Raw genomic sequence first — 16619 nt, 5'->3', positions numbered from 1 at the left:
CACCCGGTGGGCCCCCGGGACCCTTCCGGTGGTCCCGGTACAATACCGATGACCCCGAAACTTGTCCCGATGGCCGAAACAGGACTTCCTATATATAAATCTTTACCTCCGGACCATTCCGGAACTCCTCGTGACGTCCGGGATCTCATCCGGGACTCCGAACAACATTCGGTAACCACATACAAGCTTCCTTTATAACCCTAGCGTCATCGAACCTTAAGTGTGTAGACCCTACGGGTTCGGGAGACATGCAGACATGACCGAGACGTTCTCCGGTCAATAACCAACAGCGGGATCTGGATACCCATGTTGGCTCCCACATGTTCCACGATGATCTCATCGGATGAACCACGATGTCAAGGACTCAATCGATCCCGTATACAATTCCCTTTGTCTAGCGGTATTTTACTTGCCCGAGATTCGATCGTCGGTATACCGATACCTTGTTCAATCTCGTTACCGGCAAGTCACTTTACTCGTTCCGTAACACATCATCCCGTGATCAACTCCTTGGTCACATTGCGCATATGATGATGTCCTACCGAGTGGGCCCAGAGATACCTCTCCGTTTACACGGAGTGACAAATCCCAGTCTCGATCCGCATAAAACAATAGATACTTTCGGAGATACCTGTAGTGCACCTTTATAGTCACCCAGTTACGTTGTGACGTTTGATACACCCAAAGCACTCCTACGGTATCCAGGAGTTACACGCTCTCATGGTCAAAGGAAGAGATACTTGACATTGGCAAAGCTCTAGCAAACGAACTACACGATCTTTGTGCTATGCTTAGGATTGGGTCTTGTCCATCACATCATTCTCCTAATGATGTGATCCCGTTATCAACGACATCCAATGTCCATAGCCAGGAAACCATGACTATATGTTGATCACAACGAGCTAGTCAACTAGAGGCTCACTATGGACATATTGTGGTCTATGTATTCACACGTGTATTACGATTTCCGGATAATACAGTTATAGCATGAATAAAAGACAATTATCATGAACAAGGAAATATAATAATAATACTTTTATTATTGCCTCTAGGGCATATTTCCAACAGTTGATACGTCCATTTTGCATCATGCTTTTATATCAATATTTATTGCATTATGGGCTATTATTACACATTATATCTCAATACTTATGGCTATTCTCTCTTATTTTACAAGGTTTACCATGAAGAGGGGGAATGCCGGCACCTGGAATTCTTGCTGGAAAAGGAGCAAACATTGGAAACCTATTCTGCACTATTCCAAAAATCCTGAAACTCCACGAAACCTGTTTTTGGAATTAATAAGAACTATTGAGCGGAAGAAATACATCAGGGGGCCCACACCCTGGCGAGGAGGGTGGGGGGCGCGCCCACCCCTACTGGGTGCGCCCATGTCTCCTGGGCCCCTTGGTGGCCCCCCGGTGTCCATCTTCTGCTATATGAAGGGTTTTACCCTGGAAAAATTTGTGAGCAAGCTTACGGGACAAAACTCTGCCGCCACGAGGCGGAACCTTGGTGGAACCAATCTAGGGTTCGGACGAAGCTGTTCTGCCGGGGACACTTCCCTCCGGGAGGGGAAAATCGTCACCAACATCATCACCAATGATCCTCTCATCGGGAGGGTGTCAATCCCCATCAACATCTTCACCAGCACCATCTCCTCTCAAAATCCTAGTTCATCTCTTGAATCCAATCTTGTATCCAAACCACAAATGGTACCTGTGGGTTGCTAGTAGTATTGATTACTCCTTGTAGTTGATGCTAATTGGTTTACTTGGTGGAAGATCATATGTTCAGATCCTTAATGCATATTATTACTCCTCTGATTATGAACATGAATATGCTTTGTGAGTAGTTACATTTGTTCCTGAGGACATGGGTGAAGTCTTGCTGTTAGTAGTCATGTGAATTTGGTATTTGTTCGATATTTTGATGAGATGTATGTTGTCTTTACCTCTAGTGGTGTTATGTGAACGTCGACTACATGACACTTCACCATTATTTGGGCCTAGAGGAAGGCATAGGGAAGTAATAAGTAGATGATAGGTTGCTAGAGTGACAGAAGCTTAAACCCTAGTTTATGCATTGCTTCGTTAGGGGCTGATTTGGATCCATATGTCTAATGCTGTGGTTAGGTTTACCTTAATACTTCTTTTGTAGTTTCGGATGCTTGCAATAGGGGTTAATCATAAGTGGGATGCTTGTACAAGTAAGGGCAGTACCCAAGCACCGGTCCACCCACATATCAAATTATCAAAGTACCGAACGCGAATCATATGAGCGTGTTGAAAACTAGCTTGACAATAATTCCCATGTGTCCTTGGGAGCTCCTTTCTCATTATAAGAAATTGTCCAGGCTTATCCTTTGCCACAAAAAGGATTGGGCCACCTTGCTGCACTTTATTTACTTGTTACTCGTTACTATTTATCTTATCACAAAACTATCTGTTACCTACAATTTCAGTGCTTGCAGAGAAAACCTTACTGAAAACCACGTATCATTTCCTTCTGCTCCTCGTTGGGTTCGACATCTTACTTATCGAAAGGACTACGATAGATCCCCTAAACTTGTGGGTCATCACCTACCCCTGGGGGCGCCCCTGCCTCGTGGACTCTCCGTGGGGCCCACTGACTTTTTCTTGACGCCAACCTCTCCTATAAATCCCCAAACCTCCAGAACATAACCTAGATCGGGAGTTCTGCCGCCGCAAGCCTCTGTAGCCACCAAAAACCAATCGAGACCCTTTCCAGCACCCTGCCGGAGGGGGGAATCATCACCGGTGGCCATCTTCATCATCCCGGCGCTCTCCATGACGAGGAGGGAGTAGTTCACCCTCGGGGCTAAGGGTATGTACCAGTAGCTATGTGTTTGATCTCTCTCTCTCTCTCTCTCGTGTTTGTGATTTGGCACGATCTTGGTGTACTGCGAGCTTTGCTATGATAGTTGGATCTTATGATGCTTCTTGCCCTCTACTCTCTTGTAATGGATTGAGTTTTCCCTTTGAAGTTATCTTATCAGATTGAGTCTTTAAGGATTTTAGAACACTTGATGTATGTCTTGCGTGGGATACCCATGGTGACAATGGGGCATTCTATTGATTCACTTGATGTATGTTTTGGTGATCAACTCGCGGGTTCCGTGACCTTGGGAATCCATGCACAGGGGTTGGCACACATTTTCGTCTTGACTCTCCGATAGAAACTTTGGGGCACTCTATGAAGTTCTTTGTGTTGGTTTGAATAGATGAATCTGAGATTGTGTGATGCATATCGTATAATCATACCCACGGATACTTGAGGTGACATTGGAGTATCTAGGTGACATTAGTGTTTTGGTTGATGTGCGTCTTAAGGTGTTATTTTACTACAAACTCTAGGGCTGTTTGTGACACTTATAGGAATAGCCCAATGGATTGATTGGAAAGAATAACTTTAAGGTGGTTTCGTACCGTACAATAATCTCTTTGTTTGTTCTCCGCTATTAGTGACTTTGGAGTGACTCTTTGTTGCATGTTGAGGGATAGTTATATGATCTTATTATTGTTGAGAGGACTTTCACTAGTGAAAGTATGAACCCTAGGCCTTGTTTCGAAGCATTGCAATACCGTTTACGTTCACTTTTGTTACTTGCTACCTTGCTGTTTATATATTTTCAGATTACAAGAACCTATATCTACCATCCATATTGAACTTGTATCACCATCTCTTCGCCGAACTAGTGCACCTATACAATTTACCATTGTATTGGGTGTGTTGGGGACACAAGAGACTCTTTTTTATTTGGTTGCAAGGTTGTTTGAGAGAGACCATCTTCATCCTACGCCTCCCACGAATTGATAAACCTTAGGTCATCCACTTGAGGGAAATTTGCTACTGTCCTACAAATCTCTACACTTGGAGGCCCAACAACGTCTACAAGAAGAAGGTTGCATTGTAGACATCAAGCTCTTTTCTGGCGCCGTTGCCGGGGAGGTTAGTGCTTGAAGGTATATCTTTAGATCTTGCAATTGAATCTTTTAGTTTCCTGTTTTATCACTAGTTTAGTCTATAAAAGAAAACTACAAAAAAAAATGTAATTGAGGTTGCCACATATGCTTCATCTTTTTAATGTCTTTTGAAAATGATGGAAAGGAAAATTGTGCTCAATTGCTAGAGGAAGAAGTCTATAAAATGTCTGGCACTATATATTTGAATGATGAGCATGATTGCAATGTTGTTAGTATGAATTGTTTGAATATCCATGATGCTAATGATATGCAAAGCCACAAGCTTGGGGATGCTATGTTTGATGAAAATGATATGTTTAGTCCCCCAAGTTTTGATGAGAATATTTTTTATGATGAAAGCATGCCTCCTATTTATGATGATTATAATTATTAAAGTGGATTTAGAGAGATCATGACTTTATTTAGTGATGAATCCACTATTTCGGAAGAGGTTCCAATTGATTATGAGAACAAAGTTGCTATCTATGATGATTATTGTGATGACATGTATGCTATAAATAATAATGATAACCATGAAACTTGTCATCTTGATTTTAATTTCCAATTGGATTATGCCTCACATGATTGTTATTTTGTTCAGTTTGCTCCCACTACTATTCATGAGAAGAAATTTGCTTATGTGGAGAGTAATAGAAATTCTATGCTTGTGGATAATGAAAAGTATGCTTTATGTGATAGTTATATTGTTGAATTCATTCATGATGCTACTGAAAATTATTATGAGGGAGGAATATATGCTTGTAGGAATTGCAATAATATCAAGTTTCCTCTCTATGTGTTGAAAATCTTGAAGCTATGCTTGTTTTGCTTTCCTATGCTAGTTGATTCTTGTTCCCATAAGTTGTTTGCTCACAAAATACCTATGCCTAGGAAGTGGGTTAGACTTAAATGTGCTATTCATATTCTTCATGATGCTCTCTTTGTGTTTCAATTCTTATCTTTTATGTGAGCCTCATTGAAATCATCATGCCTAGCTTAAAAGGCATTAAAAAAAGCGCTTGTTGGGAGACAACCCAATATTTAACCTTACTATTTTTGTGTGTCCAAATGATTTAGCTACTGTAGTAATCATGTTTTATAGTTTTTGTTTCAATGAAGTGCCAAGTAGGACCTTTGGGAAGACTCGGGTGAAAGTTAATGTGATCTTGCTGTAAAAAACAGAAACTTTGCGATCACGAGATTAGCTGTCGTTTTTTATGGAAGAGTGATTTTGAGTTGAATATTTTTGCAGAAGATTAATAGACAAATGCCTCACGTACACCAATTTATTTCAGAATTTTTGGAGCGTCATAAGTATTCGAGAGTTACAGATTACTACAGACTGTTCTGTTTTTGACAGATTCTGTTTTCTATGTGTTGTTTGCTTATTTTGATGCATCTATGAGTAGTATCGGAGGATATCAACCATAGAGAAGTTGGAATACAGTAGATAATACACCAATATAAATAAAGAATGATTTCATAACAGTACCAAAAGTGGTGATTTTATTTTCTTATACTAGCAGAGCTTACGAGTTTTCTGTTGAGTTTTGTGTTGTGAAGTTTTCAAGTTTTGGGTAAAGATTCAATGGACTATGGAATAAGGAGTGGAAAGAGCCTAATATTGGGGATTCACAAGGAACCTCAAGGTAATATTCAAGGACAACCAAGAGACTAAGCTTGGGGATGCCCCGGAAGGCATCCCTTCTTTCGTCTTCGTTCATAAGTAACTTTACTTGGAGCTATATTTTTATTCACCACATGATATGTGTTTTGCTTGGAGCGTCATTTTATTTTGTTTTGTTTTGTTTGCTTTTTGAATAAAGTACTTAAGATCTGAAATCCTTAAGTGTTAGAGAGTCTTCACATAGTTACATAATTATTCGACTACTCATTGATCTTCACTTATATCTTTTGGAGTAGTTTGTCTTTGCTCTAGTGCTTCACTTATATCTTTTTAGAGCACATCGGTGGTATTATTTTGAACAAATTGATGAACTCTCATGATTCACTTATATTATTTGAGAGTCTTTAGAACAGCATGGTAATTTGCTTCCGTTATGAATTTAGTCCTAATATGATAGGCATCCAAGAGGGATATAATAAAAACTTTCATATAAAGTGCATTGAATACTATGAGAAGTTTGATTCCTTATGATTGTTTTGAGATATGAGGATGGTGATATTCGAGTCATGCTAGTGAGTAATTGTGGATTGTAGAAGTACTTGTGTTAAAGTTTGTGATTCCCGTAGCATGCACGTATGGTGAACCGTTATGTGATGAAATTGGAGCATGATTTATTCATTGATTGTCTTCCTTATGAGTGGCGGTCAGGGAAGAGCGATGGTCTTTTCCTACCAATCTACCCCCCTAGGAGCATGCGCGTAGTACTTTGTTTCGATAACTAATAGATTTTTGCAATAGGTATGTGAGTTCTTTATGACTAATGTTGAGTCAATGGATTATACGCACTCTCACCCTTCCACCATTGCTAGCCTCTCTTGTGTCCGCAACTTTTGCCGATACCATACACCCACCATTACCTTCCTCAAAACAGCCACCATACCTACCTATTATGGCATTTCCGTAGCCATTCCGAGATATATTGCCATGCAACTTTCCACCATTCTGTTTATTATGACACGCTCCATCATTGTCATACTGCTTTGCATGATCATGTAGTTGACATCATACTTGTGGCAAAGCCACCGTTCATAATTCTTTGCATGATCATGATTTTGGTATGATTTGGTTAGAACTAACCTGGACTGACGTTGTTTTCGCAGAACTACCGTGGTGTTGTTTTTGTGCAGAAATAAAAGTTCTCGGAATGCGTTGAAAATCAACACAGATTTTTTCTGCAAAGTATAAAAAATACTGGAACGAAGAGTTACCAGAGGGGAGTCCCATGGGCCCCATGAGGGTAGAGGGCGCGCCCTACCCCCTGGGCGCCCCATGTCTCGTGGACTCTCTGTGGGGCCCATTGACTTGTTCTCGACGCCAGCCTCTCCTATAAATCCCCAAACCTCTAGAACATAACCTAGATCGGGAGTTCCGCCGCCGCAAGCCTCTGTAGCCACCAAAAACCAATCGGGACCCTATTCCAGTACCCTGCCGGAGGGGGAATCATCACCAGTGGCCATCTTCATCATCCCGGCGCTCTCCATGACGAGGAGGGAGTAGTTCACCCTCGGGGCTGAGGGTATGTACCAGTAGCTATGTGTTTGATCTCTGTCTCTCTCTCTCTCTCTCTGTCTCTCTCTCTCTCTCATGTTCTTGATTTGGCACGATCTTGATGTACCGCGAGTTTTGCTATTATAGTTGGATATGATGATGCTTCTCCCCCTCTACTCTCTTGTAATGGATTGAGTTTTCCCTTTGAAGTTATCTCATCGGATTGAGTCTTTAAGGATTTGAGAACACTTGATGTATGTCTTGCGTGGCATACCCGTGGTGACAATGGGGTATTCTATTGATTCACTTGATGTATGTTTTGGTGATCAACTTGCGGGTTCTATGACCTTGGGAATCTACGCATAGGGGTTGGCACACGTTTTTGTCTTGACTCTCCGGTAGAAACTTTGGGGCACTCTATGAAGTTCTTTGTGTTGGTTTGAATAGATGAATCTGAGATTGTGTGATGCATATCGTATAATCATACCCACGGATACTTGAGGTGACATTGGAGTATCTAGGTGACATTAGGGTTTTGGTTGATGTGCGTCTTAAGGTGTTATTTTACTACGAACTCTAGGGCTGTTTGTGGCACTTATACGAATAGCCCAATGGATTGATCGGAAAGAATAACTTTGAGGTGGTTTCGTACCCTAGAATAATCTCTTTGTTTGTTCTCCGCTATTGGTGACTTTGGAGTGACTCTTTGTTGCATGTTGAGGGATAGTTATATGATCCAATTATGTTATTATTGTTGAGAGAACTTGCACTAGTGAAAGTATGAACCCTAGGCCTTGTTTCAAAGCATTGCAATACCGTTTACGCTCACTTTTGTTACTTGCTACCTTGCTATTTTATATTTTTCAGATTAAAAAAACCTATATCTACCATCCATATAGCACTTGTATCACCATCTCATCGCCGAACTAGTGCACCCATACAATTTACCAATTTATTGGGTTTGTTGGGGACAAAAGAGACTCTTTGTTATTTGGTTGCAGGGTTGTTTGAGAGAGACCATCTTTATCCTATGCACCCCACAGATTGATAAACCTTAGGTCATCCACTTGAGGGAAATTTGCTACTGTCCTACAAACCTCTGCATTTGGAGTCCCAACAACATCTACAAGAAGAAGGTTGCATAGTAGACATCACGCATCCAAACACAAACCTTGTTGGTCTCTCTCCCTCTTTCTCTTTATCTCTCTCTTTCTCTCTCTTTGTGTGTGTGTGAGGGGGGGGGGTCTTTCTAGTTCGCATGCACACTCCATGTATAGGTCTCTCTCGCACACTATGTATGACTCTCTAGTCCGAGCTAAATATCCTGGGTGCACTCATTGCACACACACAAATTCCCTGGCTCATTGCCGGTAACTCTCTCGCGCACCACTCTGCCGTCTCGGAGCTCTCCTCTCTCTCTCTCTCTCTCAAACTCTCCATCTCCCTGAGTCATACATATTGTCGGATTAAGGGATCCGCAAACCCTTGAGAGGTTCAAACTCTGGGGTGCGTGCGGAGATCTCAACCTACCCAGCCTGCCTACTCGCTACCCTCCTAAGCCTAGCGTGTCAAGCTCAAAGAGACACAGAGACACACCAGTTTATCCTGGTTCGGGCCACCTTGCGGTGTAAATACCCTACTCTAGCGTTTTGGTGGATTGCCTCGGAGGGCTGAGGATGAACTAGTATAGTGGATGAACTGGCCTCAGGAGATGAGGTGTTCTTGAGCTGGTGTGGTGTGCTAGTTCGACTTTTCCTCCCCTTTCTATGGTGGTGGCTAGTCCTATTTATAGTGGCCTTGGTCCTCTTCCCAAATGTTGCCGGGAAGGGATCCCACAACGGCCGGATTTGAAAGGGGACAAGTAGTACAACTTATCCTGACAAAAGTAGTCTTCGCCTGCGAAAAGCCTCTGGTCGTGATGCTGCGTGGGCTCGTCGAAGATCTCAGTCCTGTCGTCCTAGCGGTCTTGGTCTCGTTGCACCAGAATGGAAACCTTTAGCCGATTCCTCGGGACTCTTAGCCTATGGCTTGTCTCCTTTGCACCAAACAGGAAACCTGCGCTCTGTGCCTGCCTGGCGCCCGCCTGGCCTTGGTCATCATGGCTCACATCACCTGAGCCTCGTGAGGTGAAGCTTGCATAGAACTCTCCGCCCCTCGGGAGCCAGCATGAGGACGCTGATCCCCTCGAGTGTCTTGGCATTATCCTCCTCGCGAGGCTTGGCCCCTCGAGAGGGTCTTGTCTTGTTGATGCTGAAGCTGGGCCATACCAGGCCGTCGATGGAGCCACGTGGTGGGCTGCAGGCAGGCAGGGCTGGATACCCCCATATCCAGGACGCCGACAGTAGCCCCCGGGCCCAAGGCGCACTCGGACTTGGCTTCGAAGCGAAGCCAAAAGGCAAGTGCAGAGCACCGCGGGCCCTAACCGCCTGCGACCTTGGTGACGCGTGGAGATTGATGGGACATGGGCGACTCCACTTCCCCACGCTGCCTCGGCAACTGCTTGACTTGACAACTGCATGCTGCATGCAGAGAGAATCATCATTATTGGAGATCGTGGGAGGCCGATGATTTACCTTCTCATGGCTATAAATGTGCGAACAGGCGGGGCCCCTGCCCATCTCTCTTTCGTCTTGCTCCCGTCTGCTCCTCTCTTCTCCATCCCACTCTCATGGTTCCGATCAGACGGTATTCCGTGGCTGAAAAGGGGAAGGCCCCTAGGGAGGGGCCCAATCCTCTCCCACTGAAAAAGCGGCTCCACCTCCCTCACAATGCCAGCACGGGGCGAGAGGTGACCAGGCCTTGGCAGTCGAGGCCTCCGCCTGGCTTCCCCCTTCCCATATACGCTCGTGCTCAGGACAAAGGAGTGCACCATCTAGTGGCGCCTGACGAAGATGGCAGGGCCACCATTGCCCTGCCGACCACACCATGGACCCACGCCGAGGGTAGCTCGTGCGAGTTCATGGTGTGGGTGGTGATGCCTCCCGACACCTGGATCTGTCTCCCGTGGTTCTTTGCCAATGAGATGCCTCCGGGGGGCGGTTGAGCTGTGGTTGCAGCACCCCAGGTGTTGCAGTTTGGCTACCGGAGCTGAAGTTGAGGTGGTGCCCCTGGAGACGTCTTTATGACACGAGGATGGGGCGAGATCCCTCGGGCTTGCCGCGCAGAGGGAGCCCTGGCGATCCACTTCGAGTATGACGGAGCGACCACTTTGTTCTTCAAGGTCTTCAACGAGGAGGGCGAACGGCTGGAATGCTGCCTCGGAGGAGACAGCGAGAGGGATGTCGCAGTGGGTGCTGGACCTGCTGCTGTCCCCTTCGGTGCTTTGCCCAGCAGCAGTGACAATTCCTGGGAATTCAGTGACTCTCCTGAGCCCAATGATTCTCCAGAGTCGAGCGACGATAGCTACGTGCCACCAAGCTCCCACCGAGGCCAAAGTACAGCTGTGGCTGCTGCCCCGCATCGCCAGTAATACCGTAGGGCTTAGTAGTTGCCTTCCCTATGCGGAATGAAGATCAGCCCCCATGGGGTTTGTAAGGATCGGAATGTACTTGATAGCAATGCTGCTCCTTTTGATTTTGTGATGGGCTCGCGTATCCCAGTTTGGCACAGTTCCTCCCTTTTCTTTTCCCTAGGCAACGTTGTGCTCTACACCGACAAGACCCAGTCCCCAGGCAGGATTCGGCCGTCGCTAGTATGCCAGGTCGCGATGCCGTGGTCAAGGATAGGAGGTGAGCGGCCCGAGGTTCGGTAAGAGCTCGTGAGGCGCGATGCTCACGACATCCCCCTTGGCGTGCAAGCAGTTGCTCAAAGAATCAAAAGGGGGAGTAGAACTGCCACTGCAAGGCAGGGTGTGCGGGGAGCGAAGCCGGTGCCGCAGCGAGCCGAAACTTATCTTTTGGTGTCTTGGTCCATCAGGGAGATGACGCTTGCTCCCGCGCATGTGGTGCCATTGGGTGCAGCCTACATTGGCCACCTTCCTGCCTTGCTCGCCAAGGTGATCTATGTCCTCGGGACCCGACCCTCGAACGAGCTCAGTCGCCGTTGGTATGCCAGGTCGCGATGCCATGGTCAAGGCCAGGGGGTGAGGGCTGGAGAGCCAGTAGGAGCTCCCGAGACGCGGTGCTCGGGAGGCCCCCCTTTAACGCGCAAGCGACTCGTGAGGCCAGATGGTGGTTGTTCAAGCCAACCATGACCCATTGCCAGATGAACCTGCAGGTTAGGTGACAGGAAAGGCCGGGAACCCCTACGGAGCGGGCCGGGCATAGGACAAAGGCACCAAGAACCTGGTGAGGTGGTGTACGCGAGGCGGGCCACGAACCAGAGCTCGATCCTCGGGTTTATCAGCATTGTAGGGACAGAGCCGAGCATAAGCGTTGTGCCGACGTGAGTTATCATGCAGCGATGCAGGAGAGGTGCTAGCCATCGAACACATGGGGGTGCTGCGATGCAGTGGTCGTAGGGTGACAATCATAGGTAACCTCACAGAAACGGTTAGATAGTCCTGGTGAATGCAAAACGATACATGTCGTAGGGCCGGACCCACATGGCCTGGGGATGATGCAGCCCGAGGGACGCCTCCAGACTAAACGAACTAGAGAGGTGTCACCTGGTACCGTCGCTGAAGAGGTGTTGAAGTAGCCAAATAATGCGCACTGCTGGAGTCCTTCCTCACGAGCCGCTCTGGTGCTGAGCCTCGGGAGGCTTAGAGGGCCCGGGAGACTCCTAGAGGTGCTCCTCCATCTCCGCCAGGATCGCTTGATGCCTGGTCTGGCAAGCAGCCAGGGGCCCTCACGCAGCGCTGGAATGCCACAACCACGCCCGACAGGCCGAAGGGCATGCGGACGTAGCTGTGAGGTGGCCCCTCGCACCAGCCAACGCGAGACGGCCACATGAGCTGCCGAGAGACGGCCCTGTTGAGCCCGGGGATGTCGATGCAGACGCGGAACTTCTTACCCTTGCCAGGGCAGTGAGCAGCGTCGTGCGGCAGGCAACGTTCGCCTTGTAGAACCCTTGCTTCCTGAATCTCCTCGATTGCCTTGCTGATGAACTCCTGAACGCCTGGTGCCTCATGCCTGCTGCCTTCTCCTGGGAAGCCTGCTCTGAAGAGCGCATCCACATGGTGCCCAAGTGCCTCCCTCGTGACCCTAGCTAGGTCTGAGGCCCTCCAAAGGAGAGCCCCCGAGCCCAACTTGAGAGGGGCGCCGGGCGCACCTTCCTATGCGATGGGTGAAGGTGCCGTGTCCGAGGACGCGAGGCTCAGCGCAGCGGCCTCGAGCGATGCTTCCTCACGAGACCCCTGTCCCAGCTACAGCTTCTTCGTCTTGGGGGCGACCTCAGGAGGGAGGGCGCCATCCTCGTCTCTAGGGTTCTCGACAGCTGCAGCCTGGAAGGCGCGCTCGAGGGAGCACACCGCATCCTTCTCTTAACACGCGACCGTGATGATGCCGCCGCTTCCTGGCATCTTGAGGACCTTGTAGCCATGGTGCGTAGCTTCCATGAATTGGGCCAGTGCTAGGTACCCTAGGATGGCATTGTAGGGCAGGCGGATGTCGGCGACGTTGAAGTCGATGAGCTCAGTGTGGTAGTTGTTGCGCTCGCCGATGGTGACAGGGAGGCAAACCTGCCCTATCGGGTGTGTAGAACCGTCGGTCACTCCTGAAAATGGCTTGGTTGGGTGAAGCTGGTAGTCTGGCACTTGGAGCCCGTCGAACGTCTGGACAGACAGAACATTGAACCCTGCTCCTCCATCGATGAGAGTCTTGGTGACGACCACGTTGCTGATGACGGGGGAGCAGAGCATAGGGAGCGCGCCAACAGTGGCCGCACACTTGAGATGGTCTAAGGAGTCGAAGGTGATGGCGCACTTGGACCACCTGAGAGGGCGAGTTGCTTCGGGCTTGGGGAGCACTACGTTCACCTCGCACGCGAACTGCTTGAAGACGCGGTGGGAAGCCGGGGCCTGTGAGCCGCCCAAGATGCAGGCGATGGCGCGAGGCTCCTGGAAGCCCCCAACCCCCTTGTCCTATTGGTGATCTTCATTCCTTCTTGGCGGTTGAGGCAGAGGAGGCAGAGTAGTGTGGCCCCGAGGGCGCTCCTCACGAGGCTGCTCCCTCCAGGCGCCCTCGCGAGGCTGGCCCTGCCAGCGGTCCTCACGAGGCTGGTCGCGCCACTCCTGACGATGGTCGGGTCTGTCCCAGCGTCCTCCTCGGCTGCCCCCACGACCATAGACTCGATCATTGTGCTCGGGGCATCGACCGAGGCGCCCGTCCCGGAGGGCCCTGAGCTCCTGGCAGTCATTGGTGTTGTGGCTGCTGATGACCCGCAAGTATACGGGATAGTTGTAGCCTCTTTTGATAAGTAAGAGTGTCGAACCCAACGAGGAGCTAAAGGTAGAACAAATATTCTCTCAAGTCCTATCAGCCACTGATACGACTCTACGCACGCTTGACGTTCACTTTACCTAGAACAAGTATGAAACTAGAGGTACTTTGTAGGTGTGATAGGATAGGTTTGCAAGATAATAAAGAACACGTAAACAAAAAGTAGGGGCTGTTTAAATAAAGATGCAATAAAGTAAATATAGCGAGTGTGGAAAAGTGGTGGTAGGAGTTGTGGAATTGTCCCTAAGCAATTGACTATGTTACTAGACCGGTAATCACTATTGAAATTCTATTTGAGGGAGAGGCATAAGCTAACGTACTTTCTCTACTTGGATCATATGCACTTATGATTGGAACTCTAGCAAGCATCCGCAAATAATAAATATTCATTAGGGTAAAACCCAACCATAGCATTAAAGTATCAAGTCCCCTTTATCTCATACGCAAACAACCTACTTACTCGGGTCTGTGCTTCTGTCACTCACGCCACCCACCATAAGCAAATCATAAACATATTGCAAACCCTACAGCGGGAATCCCTCACGCTTGCGCAACACAGAGGGCACAATAGGACAGCACCAATAATAAAACATGCAACTCAAAACAATCATAGCAATTCATCAATCACCGATAGGACAACGAAAATCTACTTAGACATCATAGGATGGCAACACGTCATTGGAAAATAATATGAAGCATAAAGCACCATGTTCAAGTAGAGGGTACAGCGGGTTGCGGGAGAGTGGACCGCTTAATATAGATGGGGGAAGGTGATGGAGATGTTGGTGAAGATGGCAGAGGTGTTGGTGAAGATCGCGGTGATGATGATGACCCCCGACGGCGTTCCGGCGCCACCGGAAGCAAGGGGGAGAGAGCCCCCCTCTTATTCTTCTTCCTTGACCTTCTCCCTAGATGGGAGAAGGGTTTCCCCTATGGTCCTTGGCTCCCATGGCTTGGGAGGGGTGAGAGGCCCTCCGAGATTGGATCTATCTCTCTGTTTCTGCATTCTCAGATTCTTCCCCTTCACCGTTTCTTTTATATCTGGAGATCCGTAACTCCGATTGGGGTGAATCTTTCACCCAGATTTTTCTCGCGAAATTAGCTTTCTTGTGGAAAAAGAAGGGCGTCAACCGCCTTACGGGGTGACCAGGAGAGTCCAGGGCACGCCTGCCTCCCTGGGGCGCGCCCCTATCTCCTGGCCCCCTCGGGCACTGTCTCGCGTTGATTTTACTTCCCAAAAATCACAAATATTCCAAAATAATTCTCCGTCCATTTTTATCCCGATTGGACTCCATTTGATATTGGGTTTCTGCGAAAAAAAGATGCAACAGACAGGAACTGGTACTGGGCACTGGATCAATATGTTAGTCCCAAAAAATAGTATAAAAAGTTGCCAAAAGTATATGAAAGTTGAATAATATTGGCATGGAACAATCAAAAATTATAGATACGACAGAAACATATCAGCATCCCCAAGCTTAATTCCTGCTCGTCCTCGAGTAGGTAAATGATAAAAAAGATAATTTTTGATGTGGAATGGTACCTAGCATAATCTTGATCATATGTCTAATCATGGCATGAATATTAAGACACGAGTGATTCAAAGCAATAGTCTATCATTTGATATAAAAACAATAATACTTCGAGCATACCAATAAAGCAATCATGTCTTTTCAAAACAACAAGGACAAAGCAAGCTTATACCTACACAATCATATAGTTTGGCCATGCTTCATTTTCGTCACACAAAATGCTCCCATCATGCACAACCCCGATGACAAGCCGAGCAATTGGTTCATACTTTTTAACACGCTTCAGCTTTTTCAACCCTCACGCAATACATGAGTGCAAGCCATGGATATAGCACTATAGGTGGAATAGAATATGATGGTGGGGCTTATGTGGAGAAGACAAAAAGGGATAAAGTCTCACATCGACGCGGCTAATCAACGGGCTATGGAGATGCCCATCAATTGATGTCAATGTAAGGAGTAGGGACTGCCATGCAATGGATGCACTAAGAGCTATAAGTGTATGAAAGCTCAAACTGAAAACTAAGTGGGTGTGCATCCAACTTGCTTTCTCATGAAGACCTATGGCATTTGAGGAAGCCCATCATAGGAATATACAAGCCAAGTTCTATAATGAAAAATTCCCACTAGTATATGAAAATGACAACCTATGAGACTCACTATACGAAGAACATGGTGCTACTTTGAAGCACAAGTGTGGAAAAAGAGATAGTAACATTGCCCCTTTTTATTTATTTTCTTTATTTTCTTTTTCTTTTTTATTTTTTTATTTTTATTTTTTTCTTTGGCCTTTCCCTTTTTTTTTTCTTTTTGGGGACAATGCTCTAATAATGATGATCATCACACTTTTATTGATTACAATATATGAATTACAACTTGAAACTAGAACAAGATATGACTCTATATGAATGCCTTCGGCGGTGTACCGGGATTATGCAATGAATCAAGAGTGACATGTATGAAAAATTATGCATGGTGGCTTTGCCACAAATATGATGTCAACTACATGATCATGGAATGGCAATATGACAAAAGTAATGTATGTCATGATGATGATGAACGGAACGGTGGAAAGTTGCATGGCAATATATCTCGGAATGGCTATGGAAATGCCATAATAGGTAGGTATGGTGGATGTTTTGAGGAAGATATAAGGAGCTTTATGTGTGATAGAGCGTATCATATCACGGGGTTTGGATGCACCGGCGAAGTTTGCACCAACTCTCAAGGTGAGAAAGGGCAATGCACGGTACCGAAGAGGCTAGCAATGATGGAAAGGTAAAAGTGTGTATAATCCATGGACTCATATTAGTCATAAAGAACTCATATACTTATTGCAAAATTTTATTAGCCCTCGAAGCAAAGTACTACTATGCATGCCCCTAGGGGGATAGGTTGGTAGGAAAATACCATCGCTCGTCCCCGACCGCCACTCATAAGGAAGACAATCAAAGAAACACCCCATGCTTCAAATTTGTCACACAACGGTTACCATACGTGCTTGCTACGGGACTTGGAAACCTCAACACAAGTGTCTCTACAATCC

This window comes from Triticum aestivum, chromosome 2B (genome assembly GCF_018294505.1).
Source record: "Triticum aestivum cultivar Chinese Spring chromosome 2B, IWGSC CS RefSeq v2.1, whole genome shotgun sequence".
Lineage (NCBI taxonomy): Eukaryota > Viridiplantae > Streptophyta > Magnoliopsida > Poales > Poaceae > Triticum > Triticum aestivum.
The sequence above is the reverse complement of the archived record's forward strand: the minus strand, read 5'-3'. Positions refer to the sequence as shown.